The sequence below is a fragment of the Sorex araneus genome, chromosome 2 (assembly GCF_027595985.1).
Source record: "Sorex araneus isolate mSorAra2 chromosome 2, mSorAra2.pri, whole genome shotgun sequence".
NCBI classification, from domain to species: domain Eukaryota; kingdom Metazoa; phylum Chordata; class Mammalia; order Eulipotyphla; family Soricidae; genus Sorex; species Sorex araneus.
This window is the reverse complement of record NC_073303.1, coordinates 308,816,159-308,839,236: the sequence shown is the minus strand read 5'-3', so window position 1 is coordinate 308,839,236 and position 23,078 is coordinate 308,816,159. Positions and strand designations below refer to the sequence as shown.

The 23,078-nt window shown below is 38.9% G+C and overlaps 1 protein-coding gene across 3 annotated transcripts in view; it reads right to left on the bottom strand.

The window, feature by feature from the left end:
* The window catches only part of SLC7A14 (solute carrier family 7 member 14), a 148,245-nt gene extending 126,915 nt beyond the window's left edge, over window positions 1–21,330 (bottom strand). For 2 of the 3 annotated variants that reach the window (XM_055125289.1, XM_004618873.3), the window contains exon 1: window positions 21,183–21,330. The gene's annotated coding sequence lies outside the window, so the exon portion shown is untranslated. Of the gene's footprint in view, window positions 1–19,910; window positions 20,602–21,182 lie in introns of those variants that run through there. The other variant, XM_055125290.1, reaches the window with a different exon arrangement.
* Window positions 21,331–23,078: the final 1,748 nt, after the last annotated feature.

Genomic DNA, 23,078 nt, shown 5'->3' with positions numbered 1-23,078 from the left:
AACAATGTCTAGTGCGAGTAACTTTATAAAATTAGGAGCAAAATGAATTATCCAATTAGTTTGTAAAATGAACAAAGAAAGAACTATTTATGTGTGAGATGTACTTTTCACTCTCAAATTTGGGGCAAAAAATATAATAAAATATTTTTTTCTTCTCACAGTCCAGCAAATGCCCTAATTTCCTCTTTATAGAAAGCATGTAACCCCCTTTCTTTCCTTGGCTCAGTTTTCGTTTTTTTACTCTCTCATTCAATGTGCCCTTAATATGAACTAGTTGATTAGCAAGATTAAACTTTTAGAATTCTCTTTTAAAAAGGCCTTTATATTATTATCCTTCCTTTAAAATCTCCTGTTTTGCTTAATAAATATCCCTCCTGCCATTAGTTCTGTCATTACTGTCATTAGTCTCCCTGTCTTATGCTCTTATTGCTCTGGGGCAATCAAACAATCTCAGCTTTCACTGAAAGAAATGAGTTAGGGTAGGCACTTTGAAGTTCTAGAATATTAATTCATTTTAAGTCTAGACATGTTGTGTGCATTGCTGACAGTTTAGAACAAATTTGTCTACCAGAAACCATTCACAGGAAATATGAGGACTGAGGTTTTTTGTTTTATTAAGAAGTATCTTGATCAGTCAGCTTAATCAGTGGCTGAATAAATAGTAGTACTCCTAGATTAAAAAAAAAGAAGTAGCTTGAATCATGTTGGTCAGTTTGGCCTGTGATTTTGTCTATTTGATTGCTACATGAGAAGAATTCAAATCACTTCACTGATCATAAAAATGAAACCAAAACAATCAATTTTGAATGTAACTTTTCATATGCTCTAGACAATTTGTATTGTTTTTTATTTTAATAGAAATACTTTGATCAGCAGTTGCTATTTTTATTAACAATTCATGGTCTGTTTCTCACCATAGTAATATCAGTTTTTTAGTATAATGCTGAATAAATGAATCACTAAATAAATTTAAAGTCACTACTTCAGCTTGAATAATTACATAACTTATTCGATGTCTATACAAATTCTTTGGATCTTTGGATATAATAGCATTATGAAGTCAAGAAGGTAGATATATAAAGCCAATTATTCTATACACATTCACTCACATAAGAAACATTACAATTGGTTTGTTTCAGAGAAGATTTAAAATTGTAGAGGGTTAATATGGATGCAAATTCTTGGGTTAGATTGCATAGCATAAAAATTTAAATCCTGGCTGGAGAGATAAAACAGGGCTTAAGGTTTTTCCTTGCAAGCAGCTGATCAATCCTATCACTGTCTTCACATATGGTCCTCTGAGCATGACCAGAAATTGCCCCTGAACCCTGTGGGGTGTGGACCCCAAACCACAATAAAATAACATCAAATCAAATAGAATACTCACCTAGTCCTCTCTGGCTAAGTAACCTTCAGCAAGCTACCTAAATCCTACAGCTTTGCATGTAAAATTGGATAAAATACCTATGTCATAGGATTAAGTGAATAAATGTGAGCTATTATACTATTTTCAGAAGCATCATGGGGAGGCTATCTACTTGTCTTTGGCTGTAAGGAGAATATTCAATAACTTGCAGTGTTTGGATCATTTGTGTTAAAAGGTAACATCATAATGCTCAAATGACAAATTTCCCCCAGATTTTCAATGTACTGTGAAAGCAACATACTATTTATTTATAACCACACTTTGAAATAGACTTGGGGAAAGAAAAAAAACACTGACTAGTCACTAGTTTTGAAATAGAGAATTCTCATTTCTATTTTGACAGTTAAACTTGATAGTGGCATATTTTAGTTGTCTGTGTTAGGAATTTATTTCTGAAATGGCAGTCTATACTCATTCAGATATTTTTCCTCTAAGTTTTGAAGCTGAATTAGAAAGTATGTCAAAAATCGATGTGACTAGGAAGTAATTTAAAATGGACCCCAAACTATCTGTGTCATTTAGAACCAGGATAACCAGTTAGTTAAAGAAAAAATTAAAATAGTCAAATGGATGTTTGACCTTTTTTTAAGGCAATAATGTTGCCAAATAAAAAAAAAATCCTTTGAGAGTTTTGTTTTTTTGCCATTTTGTGGATGAGTCACAAACACCTGTTCATGCATTGTAAATGACTAATGTGGTTTCAAATGTCAGGGTCCACACTTGGAGGTTACTGACAAGGATCAACCAGACTCAAGGTCAGATCACTGTATCCTCTGAGGTGGAATAAATAGAAACAGCAGGAACTGTAAGCCATTTCCCTTTTGAGAATGAACCCATCAACTAAGGTGATTTGTTCATAGTGATTAAACTGAGGCTTCTACCAGAACTCCCTAAAGGAGACTAGTATGTAAGTAAGTTGATATTAAGTTGTGAAATGTCTGCATCAATATTTGAACAGAAGATAGGGAATGTATAGAGACTAGACAAAGTCTCCATTTTCTACTGAGAACATTTGCTACAGTTTCATCAGTTCTAGAAAAGAAACAGTATCTGTGCACTCTATTAGAAGCACACACCATATCTTCTTTATCCAATCATTTATTCTTGAGCACTTGGGTTGTTTCCAGTAACCTGAAAGGTGTTCTTGGGTGGAATTTGGAATTTCTTGTTCTCTGCAATATGAATGATACTTGTCAAGAAACTGTCTTTTTGGTTTTATAATTGAATCACTGAGTATTACAAAGTTATTTGTAAATTAATTTTAGGTATACAATGTTTCAACATCAATCCTTTCACCAATGTCTACTTCTCTCCACCAATGTCACAAGTTTCCCTTCATTCTCCAGTTTGTCTTTATGGCAAGCACTATTTTCTTTTCCTTTTTCTTATTAGGCACTGATATTTACAATGCTATTACTGGTAGAGTATAATGCATATCATCTTACCACCTTTCAGCACCCAGTCCTCCTTCAAAGTGAGGACTTTTGAAGTCCATTTTTCTCTATTATTATCATAGTGGTTCCTCCCCTGGCCTATTCTAGTCCCTAAGTGGTAAACCTCCTATTCAGGATCAGTTTTCTACTCTTTATTTCTATTGCCTTTAGGAGTTAAAGAAAAAAAATTTTTTTTTGGGTTTTTGGGTCACACCCGATGATGCACAGGGTTTACTCCTGGCTCATGCACTCAGGAATTACTCCTGGCGGTGCTCGGGGGACCATATGGGATGCTGGGAATCAAACCCTGGTTGGCCACATGCAAGGCAAATGACCTACCTGCTGTGCTATAGCTCCAGCCCCAAAAGAAAAATTTCTTTACTATGTTTCTTTATATCCCACTTGTGAGTGAAACCATTCTGTGTCTGTTCCTTTTTTCTGACTAATTTCACTCAGTATGGTACTCTTCAGGTTCATTCATGCATCAGCAAATTGCATTACTTCTTCCTTTTCAATGACTAAATAATATTCCATTGTGTTTATGTACCATATCTTCTTTATCCAATCATTTATTCTTGAGCACTTGGGTTGTTTCCAGAGTTTGGCTATTGTGAATAGTGCTACAATGAACATATGAGTGCTTTTTTCATTGTGTTTTTGTGCCCTTGGGGTTTATTTCCAAGAGTGGAATTGCTGGGTCACATAGAAGCTCAATTTCTAATTCTTTGAGCAATGTCTACATTGTCTTCTGTAAATGCTGGACAAATTGATATTCCCACCAGCACTGAATGAGAGTCCCTTTTCCATGCCTGCACTGCTTGTTCTGGTTGTCTTTTGGATGAAGGACAGTATCTGTAGTATGAGGTAAAAATCTCATTGTTGTTTAACTTGATTTTCCCTGATGATTAGTTATATAGAGCAAGATGAAAAAAGAGCTCAGACCTCTTTCTAATGCCAGGCACAAAACTTAAATCAAAACACATTAAAACCTCAATATCAGATCTGAATCCACAAGGAATTAGAGGAAAACTGCTCTATAGGCAGACTGCTCCATGGCACTTAAACTAGAAGCTTTAAGGATAAAATATTACTGAACAAGCAAGTGGAAGTATAGATAAACAAATGGCACTATATTGAATTAAGAAGATTTTGTATCTCAAAGGAATGATGACCAGAATACAAAGGCAGCCACAGACTGGGAAAATTCTTTTCCCACTACTCATCTGATAAGGGTTAATATCCGAGATATATATAAAGCACTTATAGAACTTTACAAGAAAAAGGCATCCAAACTTATCTAAAAATGGGGAGAAGAGATGAACAAAAATTCTGCAGAGAGGAAATACAAATGGCCAAAAGGCATGTGAAAAAAATGTTCTTTATCCAGTGGAAACAAAGAACATCAGAATAGGTCTTTAGTAGGAAACACGCTACTTATGTTTGGATAATAGAATGATAGGACAGGGAGGGGGCAACAGCTGTGGTGGAGGGAAGTGTTCAACTGGGAGAAGGAGGTGTTGCTCAAGGTGATAATGTGTTGTTTATGGAATCCTATCAGTAACAGTACTGTAAACCAAAGTAAAAAAATTTATTTTAAAAATGTGCTTCACATAGAAGCACAAAACAAAAGTTATGAAAGGCCAGAGAGATAGTACAGAGGTTAAGGCACTTGCCCTATGCATGGCTGACCTTGGTTCAATTTGGTATGGCATAAGCATCAGGAGCACCTCCTAGAATAATTCCTGAACAGAGAGCCAGAGGTAATCCCTGGTCACTGCCATTTTAGACCCCCAAAGAAAACCCAAAATGAAACAAAGAAGTAATGATCTGGTTAGATTTTGTTTTGTCATGTTTGGGGGGTCATATCCCATGGTGCTCAGGGTTTACTCCTAGTTCTGAGTTCAGGGATCACTTCTAGTGATTGGGGAAACATATGTGGTTCTGGGGATTGAACTTGCATCAACCACATGCAAGATGAGTACCTTAATTCTTGTTTTATCTCTCACACCCGTGATTCAGTTATCTTTGATTATTCACTGGGTTTTCTCACTATCACCAAGAACTGAATGACTTGGACACATCACAAACATTCCCATTTTGCGGAATCATATTGTAAAATATGATATTATTTTGAATATCTGGTGAATGGAAGTGCAACTATTGGAGATTTTGTAAATCATGGCGCTTCAATAAAATTTTTTTATAAAAACTTCAAATTGAAAATGAAATAATTTTTCAGATTAAAAAAAGTTCTTGGATTTTGTCCCCTCTTCTATACTTCTTTTCTCAATATCATGTTTACTGAACCCCCACCTTTTTTTTACAGACTCAGCAACACTGAAAACATGAAATCTAAGATGCAATCACTGAACTTTGTAATGTGCTTGTCAAGTGTATGTGTGGATGGAGTGAGGGTAGGGGTGGGGGATGGAATGGGGATGGAAAATGTGATCACTAGTGAAGGGAAGTTGATATTGGCAGTGGGATTGGTGTTGAAATACTATATGCCTAAAGACAACTATCAATAACTTTGCAAATCACTGCTCTTTAATTGAATAAAATTATTTAAAAGACATATTTGGTCTCAAAATAATTCCTTAGAAAAAAATAAAATAGAAAATTTGAACTCCATTGATTTTTCCTTAAAAAGTCTATCCCATAATCTTTTTGTATGCCAAATTAAGGCATCACGATGATAAATTCAGTGAAAATTCCCTACTCCTAGAGCAGAAAACATTTAGAGTTTGACTTTTCTTTCTTTTTTTTGATTACTACCAATATTGCTTAAATCTATCCATCAGCCTAGTCTCTGAGATTGTGAATCTAATAATCTGCCACTTACAGTAATCTTCGGTGAACTTTGCTCCATTTCTAAATGATGAGTAATGCATTATGTCCTCCTTTTTCTTGAGTACCCTATTTTCAGTCTCGATCTCTACCTAAGCAGTGACAATACATATTGTCTAGACCAGCTCCTCAATATTCAGCTTCTTAAGGTGGCTGATGGATTAATACAGTGTGAAGGGTAAGTTATGGACATTCTAAACAAGGTTCTAGAATAAACCTTGGAGTATTCAGCCATCTTTAAAGAGGTTTTGCCGAAAATAAAAGTGGAAATGATGGAGAGTGGAAAAATGCTGTTACTTATGATTGAGAAGCAGCAGACTGGTATGGAGGGAAGAAGCACTGAACTGAGAAGTAGTGAACATTATTATAGTGTTAGTTTTAACTCTGCAACCTTGAGCAAGTAGCTTTACCTATTTAGCTTTCTGTTTCCACTCACCTAGAATGAGTGGATTAGTTTAGATAATTTATCAGCTATTCATTGTATTGTGAAGGCAAGGTGGTCCAAGAGAGGATAGTGTGAACAGACTAACTTGTCTCTAAGAAGAAATTTAAGACCATGATCAATTATTATGGGTGTGCAGATGGGTGGAAATTCAACCCTATTACAAAGAAGACTGGTGCTTTAGAATCTGAAATTCTATCTCTGATGTGCCATGTACAGGCAACTTCATCTTTCTGAAGGCTCCCTCATCTAGAAAATAGAGAGGCTGTGATCATTTATACGCAAGCGTGAACAGCATATTGTTCACAAAACCACCAGAGATTAAGATGCCTTCTGTTCAAGCCGTGCATCTATAATCTACAGCAGTTTGAAACAAGGAGCAGGAGGGTATGTGAGGTGGGAGAAGAATGCTATACCCATGTGTTGGGTTTTTTGTTTGTCATGTATCTGAAGAAAATGCTCTAATGTAGGAGCAACACAGAACTAATCTACCTGGTTTTAATGAGGTACCTGATCTTAATAGTGGTAAAATTTAGAGCTTCATAAATCCTAAACAATCATGTTGTTATGTTTAATTGTGCTCCAAATAATGACAAAAAGATCCCTGAAGGCAGTACAGAGCAGAACAAAGTCTATAAAATAAGAGAGCAGTCTTTGTCCTGCCACCAACTTGGTGGCCTAACTTTGGCAAGTGTTTTAATATCTATGGGTTCTAATTTCTTTAACTATAATCCACAAAGAAAGAAGGCTAGGGTGATTTCTGAGGTTCCTTTAACTAAGAGATTTGACTTCTTGATTCTAGTATCTGCCATGAAACAGCTATGAACACACAATAATCCAAAATATCTCTTTAAAGTGCCTACAGGGGATATATTCCAGACTGAATAAATGCATTTATCCAGCCATAGTCTGTTTTTAGATTATTTTCATTATGACCTCTCACCATCTAACCTTATCAACTTACACATGTATTACTTGCATTCATACTTCTAGCACTTGAGTATACTGTTCTAATTTGCTTAGAAATTGAAGAACAAAGGAGCAGAAGCAAATGTTGATCTTTCATTTATCCATGTTAGAAAATATTACACATCATTCAAAATCCATTTATATAATTCAATGGTAATTTCTCTTATGCTAGTGAATTATTTTTTGTCTCCTGATGAAGTTGTTCTCATAATATGATAAAGTAATCACATCACATGCATAATAAGTGGAGTTTACTCCTATTTAATGGTTACATTGTTGATGACTTGAGGGCAGGAATTGTGTCCTGTGCTTAGGCAAACTCAAACTCAATCTTGTCACAAAGTAAGGTTATAATTTAGTATTCCTCCAATGTACTGAGAAGATTGTTGTTTTCATGATCATGTTTCACTACTTTTGGGTCTCCAAATGCCAAAGTTCGAGTCACAGACTTTTAGCTTAAATTATGTATTACAGGCTGTTAATCTAGTGGAATTCCTGTTCATTGCTGAAGTTGGATAGAACTTCTTGTAGAAGTTTCTAAGAGACAGTTTGAAAATTGTTCTATGCCACCATATGTGTCTACTCAATAAAATCATAAGCCTGGTAATACTTCTGAGATCCTATAGCGCTCCATTGAGAATAGTTAGATTTCACTTGGGAGAGTAGTTAAAAAGAAAATTTTGTCCACATCAATTAGGGAATTAGGAACCATGAATAGAATATTACCTTAGAGCAGCACTTTTAGGGAGAAAAGGAGTGTAATTGATACTTAAAACATATTATTCTTGAATCGGAAAAATAGAAATTGTATCAACCATCTTTTCAGACCACGATGCGCTGAAGATAGAAGCTAACCACTCACAAACACGGAAAATCAAATCAAACACCTGGAAACTAAACAATTCAATGTTGAACAATGAGTGGGTCAGGAAGGAAATTAAGGAAGAAATCAAAAGATACTTAGAAACTAATGAGAATGAAGACACGAGCTACCAAAACCTATGGGACGCAGCTAAAGCCGTGTTAAGGGGAAAATTTATAGCTCTCCAAGCATTCCTCAGGAAGGAAGAAAGGACCCACATAGATAGCTTGACTTCACGACTCAAGACCTTAGAAAAGGACCAGAAAAAGGACTCCAAACCAGACCGAAGGAAAGAAATAATAAAAATTAGAGCAGAAATTAATGACATCGAAACCAAAAAAACAATCCGAAAGATCAATGAAACAAAGAGTTGGTTCTTTGAGAAAATAAATAAGATTGATAAACCGCTAGCAAGACTCACAAAGAAAGAAAGAGAGAAAACTCTAATAAATCGAATCAGAAATGAAAAGGGGGACATCATAACAGAAACCAGTGAGATTCAAAAGATCATTAGAGACTACTTTGAAGGTCTTTACGCCACAAAAAAGGAGAACCTAAAAGAAATGGATGGATTCCTTGATTCCTACAATCTCCCAACACTGAAGAAAGAAGATCTGGAATACCTGAATAGACCCATCAATGTTAAGGAAATTGAAACTGTAATCAAAAACCTCCCCAAAAACAAAAGCCCAGGCCCAGATGGTTTCACTGGCGAATTCTTCCAAACATTTAAAGAAGACCTATTGCCTGTTTTCCTCAAACTTTTCCAGGAAATTGAAAAAACAGGAACTCTCCCAAACAGTTTCTATGAAGCACATATCTCCCTAATACCAAAAGCAAACAAAGACACCACTAAGAAAGAAAATTACAGACCAATTTCCCTGATGAACACCGATGCGAAGATCCTCAACAAAATACTAGCAAATAGGATCCAACAACTCATCAAAAAGATCATACATCACGACCAAGTGGGATTCATCCCAGGGATGCAAGGATGGTTTAACATTCGGAAATCAATCAACATAATCCAGCATATCAACAAAAGTAAAGACAAAAACCATATGATCATATCAATAGATGCAGAGAAAGCATTTGACAAGATCCAACATCCTTTCATGATGAAAACCCTCGCCAAAATGGGGTTTGGAGGAACTTTCCTCAAGATAGTCGAAGCCATCTATCACAAGCCTACGGCAAGCATTATCCTCAACGGGGAAAAACTAAGGGCCTTTCCTCTGAGATCGGGCACAAGACAAGGATGCCCACTCTCACCACTCCTCTTCAATATAGTACTGGAAGTACTTGCGATAGCTATTAGACAAGAAAAAGAGATTAAGGGCATCCAGATAGGAAAGGAAGAAATCAAACTCTCACTATTTGCAGACGACATGATACTATATCTAGAGAAGCCTAAAACCTCTACTAAGAAACTCTTAGAAACAATAGACTTATACAGTAAAGTTGCAGGCTACAAAATCAATACCCAAAAATCCATGGCCTTCATATATGCAAACAATGAGGCAGAGGAAAGGGACATGAAAAAAGCAATCCCATTCACAATCGTGCCCCAGAAAAACAAGTACCTCGGAATCAGCTTAACCAAGGAAGTAAAAGACCTTTACAAAGAAAACTACAAAACGCTACTCCATGAAATCAAAGAGGACATGAGGAAATGGAAACATATACCCTGCTCGTGGATAGGGAGAATCAATGTTGTCAAAATGGCAATACTCCCTAAAGCATTATACAGATTCAATGCGATCCCTATAAGTATACCCATGACATTCTTCAAAGAAATGGATCAAGCAATCCTAAAATTCATATGGAATAACAAAAGTCCAAGGATAGCTAAAACAATTCTTGGGAAAAAGATAATGGGAGGCATCACCCTCCCCAACCTCAATCTTTACTACAAAGCAGTAACAATTAAAACAGCATGGTACTGGAACAAAGGCAGAGCCGTAGACCAATGGAATAGGGTGGAATATCCCTACACACAACCCCAAATGTATGATCATCTAATCTTTGATAAGGGAGCAAGAGATGTGAGGTGGAGCAAGGAAAGCCTCTTTAACAAATGGTGCTGGCACAACTGGACAACCACATGCAAAAAAATGGGTTTAGACCTTGACCTGACACCATGCACAAAAGTCAGATCAAAATGGATTAAAGACCTCAACATTAGACCACAAACCATAAGGTACATTGAAGACAAGGTCGGCAAAACCCTCCACGATATTGAAGATAAAGGTATCTTCAAAGGTGACACGGAACTAAGCAATCTAGTAAAAACAGAGATCAACAAATGGGACTACATTAAACTAAAAAGCTTCTGCACCGCAAGATATACAGTGACCAGAATACAAAGACTATCCACAGAATGGGAAAGGATATTTACACAATACCCATCAGATAAGGGGTTGATATCAATGGTATATAAAGCACTGGTTGAACTCTACAAGAAGAAAACATCCAACCCCATCAAAAAATGGGGCGAAGAAATGAACAGAAACTTTACCAAGGAAGAAATACGAATGACCAAAAGGCACATGAAAAAGTGCTCTGCATCACTAATCATCAGAGAGATGCAGATCAAAACAACCATGAGATACCACCTCACACCACAGAGACTGGCACACATCCAAAAGAACAAAAGCAACCGCTGTTGGAGAGGATGTGGGGAGAAAGGGACCCTTCTACACTGCTGGTGGGAATGCCGGCTAGTTCAGCCCTTTTGGAAAACAGTATGGACGATTCTCAGAAAACTAGAGGTTGAGCTCCCATTTGACCCAGCAATACCACTGCTGGGAATATATCCCAGAGAGGCAAAAAAAGTACAATCGAAACAACATCTGCACATGTATGTTCATCGCAGCACTGTTTACAATAGCCAGAATCTGGAAAAAACCCGAATGCCCCAAAACGGATGACTGGTTGAGGAAACTTTGGTACATCTATACAATGGAATACTATGCAGCTGTTAGAAAAAAGGAAGTCAAGAATTTTGTAGTTAAGTGGATGGGCATGAAAAGTTTCATGCTGAGTGAAATGAGTCAGAAAGAGAGAGACAGACATAGAAAGACTGCACTCATCTATGGTATATAGAATATCAGAGTGGGAGACTAATACCCAAGAACTGTAGAAATAAGTACCAGGAGGTTGACCCCATGGCTTCGCGGCTGGCCTCACGTTCCGGGGAAAGGGCAACTCAGAGAAGCGATCACCAACTACATTGTAGTCGAAGGCCATGTGGGGGAAGGGAGTTGCGGGCTGAATGAGGGCTAGAGACTGAGCACAGCGGCCACTCAACACCTTTATTGCAAACCACAACAGCTAATTAGAGAGAGAGAACAGAAGGGAATGCCCTGCCACAGTGGCAGGGTGGGGTGGGGGGGGAGATGGGATTGGGGAGGGTGGGAGGGATGCCGGGTTTACGGGTGGTGGAGAATGGGCACTGGTGAAGGGATGGGTTCCCGAACTTTGTATGAGGGAAGTATAAGCACAAAAGTGTATAAATCTGTAATTGTACCCTCACGGTGATTCTCTAATTAAAAAAAAATAAATAAATAATAAAAAAACCATATTATTCTTATATTCCTCCTGCATAATTCAGATACTTAGCATTTATGATATTAGTCCACCAAAAACAGTAGCAATACTCAACCTCCATATTGTCTGTGACAATAAAATATATACCTCTTAGGAAGACACTGCCCCAAGATGAGAACAATTGGTTTTAGAAGAAACCTGTAGCCTTTCCATGCCATCAATATGTTTCAAAGCAGGAGAGAGACAGACATAGAAAGATTGCACTCATCTATGGTATATAGAATAACAGAGTGGGAGACTAACACCCAAGAACTGTAGAAATAAGTACCAGGAGGTTGACTCCATGGCTTCGCGGCTGGCCTCACGTTCCGGGGAAAGGGCAACTCAGAGAAGTGATCACCAACTACATTGTAGTCGAAGGCCATGTGGGGGAAGGGAGTTGCGGGCTGAATGAGGGCTAGAGACTGAGCACAGCGGCCACTCAACACCTTTATTGCAAACCACAACAGCTAATTAGAGAGAGAGAACAGAAGGGAATGCCTTGCCACAGTGGCAGGGTGGGGTGGGGGGGAGATGGGATTGGGGAGGGTGGGAGGGACACTGGGTTTACGGGTGGTGGAGAACGGGCACTGGTGAAGGGATGGGTTCCAAACTTTGTATGAGGGAAGTATAAGCACAAAAGTGTATAAATCTGTAACTGTACCCTCACGGTGATTCTCTAATTAAAAATAAATAAATTTAAAAAAAAATATGTTTCAAAGCATAGAAGTTTAGAACCAAGATAATCTTAATCCCAAAGAAAAAAATTATGAAGTGAACTTAAAAATACTTTAATTTAGTTGTTAACCCTGGTTTAGGACTGGATAGCAGCCACTTGAGAATTATATCTGAACTAAGAAAGATTAAAGGGATGGAATGACCATTCCTTTCTATTGTATAGACTTTAAGCTTTATAAATGAGTTTATAAATGCTCATTGGTCCTTGTGACATAAGGGGAAGATTCTATACTTCCATCTTAAAACTAATAAAACCGAGTCTTCAGGAAGTTAAGTTGTTCTGGTTCAGGTGTAGCAGCTATTTTGAAATTAAGATTGGATACCTAGGCTCAGCTAACTCCTAGATTATTTTCACAAAGTATCTAGAAAATCACAAAGGATGAAGCAGAGTTATGCATTCTAAAATTGGTTTTCATGTCAATGGAATATGTGGTTATTTTATCAAACTATAAACTAGAATAATAATATGTGTATATATATGTGGCTGCAGTAAGAGCACTTTGGATTTATTAGGCTTATTATATGAAGTGCTGGATGCCCTACAGATTTAACACACATTGAAATTCACACTGCAATAGATAGGTAGTATAGTGTTTTGCATCAATGATTAAAATGGTAAGTTAGTTTAATGAGAAATAATTTTTAATGTTTAAGTGTTACTCTTGACCAGAGTCCACCATTAGGAAATAACACTCTGGGGCTTTCCCTCTCTGTCTTAAAAGCCATCTTGTTGATCACTGAGTCAGGTTGGAAACAGAAACACTCATAAGTGGTCAGTGAATCTATGATGCTGGATTCTGCACTAGCTTCCATGTCTTGTAAATTCAGCCTACCTACACATTACCAGAAAAGCAGCAGAGTGCTTCTTGCTGCATGCAGAAGTCTTTAGACACCTACATTCAACACTGAGCCATACAATTGATTGAAACTAAAACAAGCATTTGATTAGTGGCACTTATAGCAAAAGCATAAGAGTCATCTTTTAGAAAGACAATAAAGATTCCTGTATAACTAACTCCATAACAACCAGGGATCTGAGGTTCTTTTCATCTTCTTATTGATCTTATAACTAGAAAATGTTTGTAAAGTGGAAATTCCCAGATAAATGATCAGTGTTAAGTGAACTATAAGTAGCATATCAATTATCTGAGAAACTCATGGCTTTAAAAGTAGCATTGTGGTTAAGCAAGATCAAGAACAGAAACATTGGGATCAGAGAGATAGTACCGGACTTAAGGTGTATAGTAGAATATGGTCTATTCAGTTTGATCCCTGGCACTATGTGATCCTTCAGGCATTCCTAGGTATATCTCTAGAGACTTCTGCATACTGAGAATGGCTCCGGAGGTTCCTGAGAACTGCCAGTATGACTAGGTCAAACACTTCAGGGACCAAGCAGCACTGGACATTGAAGGGCTGGCTGTTTGGCTGAATCACTGGCAGGGTTGCCTGGATCTCTTGAACGCTTAGGAGACTTCAACTGTACCCCACAAAAAAACCCCATAAACATTTCCAACATTGCAGGGTCACAGAGAAAGAAAATAACAAATGCTAGCTATGATCATTATTGTTGTTCTTATTAATATTGTGGTTACTGGGTTAAATAATTGCATGAAATATCAGAATATCAGTAAATAATGATATACAAAGAATTGTAACATATTTGGGTGGAATGAGGTAAAACTGGATTATTTTAGCAGCTGACTCTCTTTCATAGAACCATAAAATGGTACACTTTGCAGCATCTGAAATATTAATCAAACTTTCTTATTTTAGCAATAAATATGATGAAGGCAAGAGGAGTTAAACTTTGCCCAAATTCTTCCAACAAAGATTCTATGGTTTTATATCTCCTTTTATTTCTTGTGGAAACACAAAATTATTTTCCTGTTGACTGCCTGTAATCAATACTTATTTCATTGAGAGTATAAAGGGAATTAATGTTAAAGTTTATTTACTTTCCTACTTCAAGAAACTAGTAAAAATTTTAAACTCATTTACTTAACATATTTTCATAGCTAATGAAAATATGCATTATGCTAAAAGATGTAGAGAATATGGATTTTAAAAAAGGCCTAAGTCATATTGTTTCCTCTGTTATTAACTTGGCTTTTTGTTTTCAAGACCAAATTTTTTATTTATAAAATGATAGAGTTGGGTTAAGTGTTAATAAAAATATTGTCAAATAGTCATTTTTCAAAGAAATAGACAAAACACTTCTGAAATTTATATGAAACAATAAACTCCCACAAATAGCTAAAGCAATCCTTGGGAAAAAGAATATGGGTGGCGTCACCTTCCCCAACTTCAAACTTTACTACAAAGAAATAGTAATTAAAACAGCATGGTATTGGGACAAAAACAGACCTGCAGACCAATGGAACAGAGACGAATATCCTGTCACAGAAACCCAAATATATGGCCACTTAATCTTTGACAAAGGAGCAAGAAATGTGAAGTGGAACAAGGAAAGCCTTTTCAACAAGTGGTGCTGGGAAAACTGGATAGCTACCTGCAAAAAAATGAACTCTGACCTCTGTTTAATGCCAGGTAAAAAAGTTAGATCAAGATGGATTAAAGATCTCAATATCAGACATGAATCTATAAGGTTCATAGAAGAAAATGTAGGCAGAACTCTCCATGACAATGAAGCTAAAAGCATCTTTGAGGATGAAACAGCACTGACCATGCAAGTGGAAGCAAACATAAACAAATGGGACTACATTAAACTATGAAGCTTCTGCACTTCAAAAGAAACAGTGACAAAAATACAGAAAGAGCCCACAGAATGGGAAAGAATGTTTACCCAATACCCATCTGATAAGGGATTAATATCCAGGTTCTATAAGACACTTGTAGAATTGTATAAGAAAGAGACCTCCAACCCCATAAAAAATGGGGAGAAGATATGAACAGAAGTTTCCTCAAAAAATAAATACAAATGGCCAAAAGGCACATAAAAAATGCCCCACATTGCTAGTCATTAGGGAGAAGCAAATCAAAACAACAATGAGATATCATCTTATGCCACAGAGACTGGCACACATTCAAAAGAACAAAAGCAACCAGTGCTGGTGTGGATGTGGAGAAACAGGGATGCTGCTTCACTGTTGGTTGGAATGCCGACTGGTCCAGCCTTTCTGGAAAACAATAGGGACAGTACTTCAAAAACTAGAAATTGAGCTTCTATGACCCCTCAATACCACTTCTGGGAAAATATTCTGAGGATGCAAAAAAGTACAGTAGAAATGACATCTGTACCTATATATTCATTGCAGCACTGTTCACAAAAGCCAAAATCTGGAAACAACCCAAGTGCCCTAGAACAGATGACTGGTTAAGGAAACTTTGGTACATCTACACAATGGAATACTATGCAGCTGTTAGGAGAGATGAAGTCATGAAATTTGCTTATAAATAGATAGACATGGAGAGTATCATGCTAAGTGAAATGAGTCAGAAAGAGAGGGACAGACATAGAAGGACTGCACTCATTTGTGGAGTATAGAATAACATCACATGATGCTGACACCCAAGAACAGTAGATACAAGGGCCAGGGGGATTGCCCCATAGCTGGAAGACTGCTTCATGAGAGGAGGGGAGAAGGCAGATGGAATAGAGAAGGGATCACTAAGAAAATGACGGCTGGAGGAGCCAGATGGAATGGGACATGCATGCCAAAAGTAGATAATGGGCCAAATATGATGACCTCTCAGTGTTTGTGTTACAAGCCATAATGCCCAAAAGTAGAGAGATAGTATGGGGGATATTGTCTGCCATAGAGGCAGGGAGAGGGTGAGAAAGGGGGGGTACACCCAGGATATTGGTGGTGGGGAATGTGCACTGGTGGAGGGATCATTTTGAGATTGTAACCCAAACATGAAAGCTTGTAACTATATCATGGTGATTCAATAAAATTTAAAAAATATTGTCAAATAGTATATTTACTATCAAATAGTATAAATATCTCTAATGAATAAGTATTTATAGTTATGAAGATAAGTTTGTCATTAAAATATGCAGAAACATGGGTGAAGTATTAAATTTTTTTAATATTTAAAAACAGCGAAAAGAATAATTTAAAAACTAACAGGCAATAGAAATTGGTGTGCTCATTTGTTAGACAATTTTCTTGTATTGAATTACCATGCCTTTGGCAAATAAGAATATGTAAATTCTCAGCATTTGCCTTTTGACTCTGTAAAACTGATCATCTATTTTTCTTTCACTTTTTGGTGGACAGTAATCAAAAGTTAAAATTATTAAAAGAATACCCAATTATACCTGAAAAATAATAATATTTTGTTACCTGCCATACTGTGATATAAGCAGCTCTCCTCTAATTTATATATGCTTTTGTTCTAAACTGAGATCCGTCTGAATATAGAAACAATGAAGATTGCCTGCAATAATAATGAAGACCAGACATGGAGAGTGTCATGTTAAGTGAAATTAGTCAGAAAGAGAGGAACAGACATAGAATGGCAGCACTCATTTGTGGAATACAAAGTAGCATATTATGAGACTAACACCTAAGGACAGTAGAGATAAGGGCCAGGAGGATCACACCATGGTTTGGAAGCTGGCCCCATATGCTAGGGGATAAGGCAGTTGGGATGGAGAAGGAACCAATAAGTAAATGATGATTGGAGGGATTGCCCAGGATGGGATATGTGTGCTGAAAGTAGACTAAGGACCAAACACAGTGACCTCTTACTATCTGTATTGCAAACCATAGTGCCCAAAATTAGAGAGAGAGAGAGTAAGATGGATTGTATCAGCCACAGAGGCAGGGAGTGGGGTGTGGTGGGGGTGGTGGGTGGGACACTGGGAATAATGGTAATGGAAAATGTGCACTGGTGGAAGGACGGGTGATTGAGCATTGTGTGACTGAAATGTAATAAGCAAGTTTGTAACACAGTGATCCAATAAAACTTCTTAAAAAAACAAAACAATAATGAAGACCAATCAAATACTTTCTCAGGAAACTAAGTTTTAACTTTAAGGTGAAAGTGGAAGGTAACATACAAGTACACTTAAGCATCAAGTTTATGATGTTGTCTCCTTGCCACGAGATACCAGGCCCTTTGTGCCGGTTTGTTCCTGTTTGTTCCTTGTTCCCTGCAGGAAGTTACCAAGATACTGTTTTCAGGAAAAATCTGTTTTGGCATTACTACCTATGACCTCAATAGATTTAGAAGTGTGACTGTCAAATGAGATTTGTTGTTCTTTGTCTCCTATTTTATTTGATAAATAAAAGTGCCAGAAATATTAATTTCTTGATTGTTGATTGTATGATTATAAACTGACCTGGAAAAATGACCTAAATTAAACTAGCATTTATTAAGCATCTATGTTTTAGGCTATAGAATTCAAAGCACCTACTACCACAGAATTTCTGTTATAATATGATATTCCTTAATTATTTTATTAAGTGGTTGATTTTATATTATAAGCATGAGTTTCAAGTTACATTGTCAGGTGCCTTTCTTTCCAGGGATATAAAATCAGTAAATTCCTTTGAGATAATGATAGTGAAAATCAAATTATTTTCAGTTCAAAGCAAATATTTTTTCTCTCTCTCTCCAAAATGCAAGGCCTTTCCAAGAGGTAAGCAAGTTTTATGAGACAGATAAGCAATGACTCTCAACAAATGCATTGAAAGTTTTAAGATTTCCAAAACTGGCAGGTTTAATTGGCATCAAAGATTGTAAGTATGCTTCAGGTCTTTCTCTGAATCTTACAAGTTACAATGACACCTTAGTTAAGACTTCATTTTGTTCAGACTTTGTCAAGCCTTAACAAGGTAGATTTATTTTCTCAGTAAACAATTCAACTGCCAGAAATTTAAGAACAAGAGGTAGAATCTAGGGTTATCAATTATATTTAGATTGACCTTTCAGGTGATTTACAAAAATAACTGAATCAATAAATAAAACAAATTACTTTCTCGAGTGTTCAAGATGGATATCAAGAATAACAAGTATAATTAAGACTTATCTGGCATAAAACAATAATTCCCAAAAGGAGAGAGAGAAGAGAAGAGTAAGAGAGAAAGAGAAAGAGAGAGAGATGAGGAGAAAGAGAAGAAAAGTGCCTGGGAGGGGGGCATGGTAGGAGGGATACGGGGTATATTGGTAGTGGCAAGTGTACACTGGTGGAGACATAGGTGTTGGGACATTTTATGACTGAAACCCAATCGTGAAAGCTTCGTAACTGTATCTCATGGTGATTCAATAAAAAAATCAATTTAATTAAAAAATAATCATTTGGCATAGTTTCATTGCAAGCTTTTATTCTAAGCATTTTGTTAGCCTTGAGTTATACGAGAAAATAGTTATCAAAATGGTGAGCCACGAAAAATGTATGATTTGTATTATCTTCTGACTAAATCAGGGACATATGAAAATACCTCAGCTTAAGGCTTCATAGCATAGATCAAGAACTACATTGGCAATAGATGCAAAGTATGGGAGTAAATATCTGATAAATGTTTAAGGTTCTAATCACAGACTTTTACTTCACTGACTTTATTTTTAAGGCCAGAATCTTTAGTTAAAGCCAGAAGAATTCAGTAAAATAACAGTATTTTACTTCCATTTTGGATTAGTAAATGCATGAGAGAGTTGTCTTTGTTTTCATCAATTTGTGGGATGGTAGAACCTCACTATAATTAGTAATCAGCAAAAGTAGTTCTTATAAATTATCCACATTACATGCCTGCCCCTTCCTGCCTTAATAAGAAACATTTATTATGCTTTTTTGGTTATCTTTACTTTCATTTCATTACAGGACAATCATTGGCCATTGATGTAAAAGCTATTAGCTAAAAGAGTTGTATGAATAGTGGCATCTCAAGCAGCATGCATAAAAACAGTTTGTGCAGAGGGAGTGAGTGACAGTGGGTGGGTGAGCAGACTAAAGAGAAAAGGGTTGGAAGAGAGAGTAGTAGGTGAGAAAGAAAACAGGCCTCCTCCTATGACATTCTCTTGCTACAACCCACAATAATAGCTATCCAAAACCAAATGTCTTAGAATTCATTTTCGTAGAAATTGCTTGGGCTTTGAGGTTAGGCAAAACCTGAACTTTAATCAAAGCTCTGGATTCTATATACCTAACATTAGTTTTCTCATCTCTGTAATTCTCATGGCCTTGTGAAGTTAAATGAATGCAGATTTAGGTGTTCAGTAAATATTCTTTTAACGTAGTGTCATAATATTGGTTTAACTCTTTCCCCATCTTAGTCATAATATAAAAGGCCAATCAAATAAACAAACAGCTCTGCTTAGAGATCTCTTTCTAGAAGATGTAAACAACATGCTGGAGGGAGAAAAGAGTAGCCAGGAAGAGAAAGGCCAGTCTCTACATTAATGAATCATCCTCCTTTGTGCAGAAGCACAATCCTCTGGTTCCTGAAAGCGACATAAGTGTTTATCATAGCAGCATCTCTACTTTCCCAACACTTTAAAAACGGTACGATCCACGCAGCACCACCCGAAATTATTAAAGCTGGAGTGATACCACTCCTTTCTGCTTTACCCATGAATACAGGGAATCTTTCTCACGGAGGAGTCCGGGTATGGGGGTAGGGAAAACCAAGGCACCTGTCTAAATCGTCGTTCAAAGGTCTTCCTTCAGCTGATTCTTACGCAGTTTCAGTTCCCAAGGAACAGCTCGCCGCAACTTTCAGCACCGAGGACAGCGCCACGCCTAGGGTTTGCGCTCAGGCCCAGGCTTCCGCCTGCTGGGATCCTGCCCTTGGGGTTCTCCAAGACCCTCAGGGAGGTCGCTTTACCTTGTGGTCCTTGATCAACTCCGACCAATAGCCCGCTCCGCCGCTTTAAGCGAGCATCCCCTTTCCCTGCACCGGGGGCGTCTCTCAATTCAAAACCTCGAAGCTTTGCACAGGTAGCGGGAAGCAGAGTGCCAGAGACCGGCGAGAGCAGCTAATCAGGCCTTCTCCCCATCTTTCCCTGCTCACCCTCCACTTGTGGGCATCTGGAGACTTCTAATTTACTCTTAGCTCTCAGTATAAAACACGCACCGGGGACGGAGGTTCAGGAGGGGCCAGGAGCATCAGGGCTGCATCCTGTCCTGCGGGGCCACCCGGCTTCCCGGCCCTCCGGATCCAGAGGAAACCGACGCGCTTTGGGATGGGGAAGGACGCGCCTGTAACTGCGTGAATTTGTCCGGGGAGATGCTTTTTCCTGGGGCTGCCCGCCGGGGCCAAGGAGCATCCCGAGGCGCTTCTCCCCGCTCGCTGCCCCTCCGGCTTGTCACAGCTCTCTCAGCACAGAGCTCCCGGGCCTGGTCAGGGCACCGGGCTCAGCTGGGGTCCCTTTGAAGAGTTTGCTCACAGGTAAAAGGGCAGACATAGTCCCCGCCCTCCCTCCCCTTGGGTTGCGGCCGGAAAAGCGTCTCTGCTGTTCCCCGGGCTCAGTCCGAGGCCGAGAGGCGAGCTGCGGGAGCCGGTGCAAGGGAGGAAGGGTCGGCCCCCAGACTGGGGACACCCGGAGGCTCGGACACACACCGCGGCTCCTCCGCCTCTTGCAGTGGCCGCGCCGGGGGCTGCATTTACCCCAGCCCCTCCCGGCAGCGACACCCTGCGTTCCCCTCCCCGCCCCCTGACCCTCTCCGGGCCCGACACCGAGTCTGGCTGGGCTGGAGACATCCTGACCTAGCTCCTCTTCCCCCGCAGGGGACCCTTTCCCAAGCGCCCCCGCAGTTTCTGCGCCATGTTCCGAGGCCCCCTCCTCCGGGCAGCCCGGCTCCCGGGTTCATCCACCCCGAGGCGGTTATCCCGGTTCCTTGGGGGACCCGGCGGGGGGCAAGAGGCGCGGGGCGCAGGGCTGCGGCTCAGGCGAACCTGCACTCACCGAGAGCTGGAAACAAGGAGCCGGTTGCCCGGGCTGCCGGCGCTCCGTCCGCACTGCCCGCGCCGGCTTCTGTCTCTCCAGCTCGGATGCGGGCTGGCGGCGGCCAGGCAGGCAGCGGCTGCTGCCCAGCAGCTCCTCAATTATTCAGATCGCTCCCCCCATCCGCCCCCCCCCCGCACTCCTCCCAGAGGTCTGTCAGTCTTTCTCCAGCCCTCTAGACTCCGCCTCCCTGGAGTCACGTGGCCCGCCCAACCCCTTACATTTCTGAGTTTAAGCAGCTCACCAGACCCCCCCCCCTTGTCCCCCACCCCCCAACACACACACCGCACAGATACTGTCGGTTACTCTCAACTCAGCTCAGGCTTTTTAACCTGCTGGTGTCCCTGGCAATACGTCACTGGCTGTCCTCAGGCCGAGGGAGCCAGGGGTGGCGGCGGGTTTCTGCCGTGGGGATGCTGGACCAGGTAAACTCTGCAGTGTTTGTGTTGAAAGACTTTTGGCTACAGCTCCGCTCCTGCTCGACGTGACGTGACATTGAGCGAAGCCGGCTACCAGATAAGCTTCCGGCCACCTGGAAGCTCTTCCCTCCTCGAGAACCCGTTGCCAACAAGACAAGAATGTGTTCTGTTGGAAACCCACTACATTAGACCCTTCTCCTGCATCTGTTAAAATGATTTTCAGAAAACAGGAAGGCTGATAGTAGAATGAAAAATTTGATAATTCTGATGGGAGAATGTCGGATGGCAGTTTAGATAACCAGTCTTGGTAGCAACAAGAGAAAGCTAACACTTGTTTTTTTGCATTGTTTCCTTTGAGGTGAAAAATTCAGAAGTGTATTATGTCTCTAAAAGATGGGGTCTGGATGAGACCAAACCATGCATGTCTGGTCTCAGAGGCGAATGAATTATTTAGTATGCATTGAGTAGCTCTATTTAGATAGAGAATACCTATATAAATTCTGCATTTTCAGCGTAAGTCCCCAGGATACATGTAGCTAATTAACTGTATGTCCCCCCATCTTGAAAATAAATTCACAAACATTAGATTTTATTGTAGTTGGGGAGAATACTGACTGATATCCCCAATCCCAAAGTGGACCAGTTCAAATATAGCTTTGGGTTGTGGATTCTAGCTCCAGAGTTCCTGGATTCTCTACAGAAAAATGACTATTGCCAGGGAAGCCTTGGTAAATCTGATATCTTGAGAAACATTCCCATTATTTAAGCAGCTGAGAGTTCTGTTGGGTATATTGTATCTCCTGGGATTGCTCCAAGAAGTCACGAGATGTTGAAGCAAATATATATATAGTTGAATTCAAAGTCTATGCTACATGCTTATTGTATGACCTTTGGCAAGTCACTCAAGCTTTCAGTTTCATTTCTTAAATGACGTATCTCTGCTTCTCCATGAGATAATTATAATGACCAAATGGGAAAATGTATCAGAAGCTATACCATGGTAGGAATAAAAATATTCAAACTATTAATATTATGAACTCATGAAGACTGAGACTATTCTAGACCAGGTGCTTTGTGAATACAAAGGGACTGACAAGGGATTTTTTAATGAAATGGACAGCTCCTAAAATGTTGGTACATAAGTCTTTATGTTTGCCTGCAGTTCAAGACGTGTTATTTTTTGAGAGATCTTTTTTCCTTTCCAGTTTCACTCTCTTATATGATGGGTCTCTGAAAAATTGTATTTTCCTATTGACTTTTATTTTTATAACAACACCAGCTGTATCATCACTGTGTATCATTCACTATCTGACATTAGTTAGTTCCTGTATTTTGGGACAACAGGCCTTAAATTTTTCTGCCTTTGCTAGATAAACTTATTTGGATTGGAAATTAAAAACAGGTTTTGTTTTAGAAAAAAGTTATTTCAGTATATGGG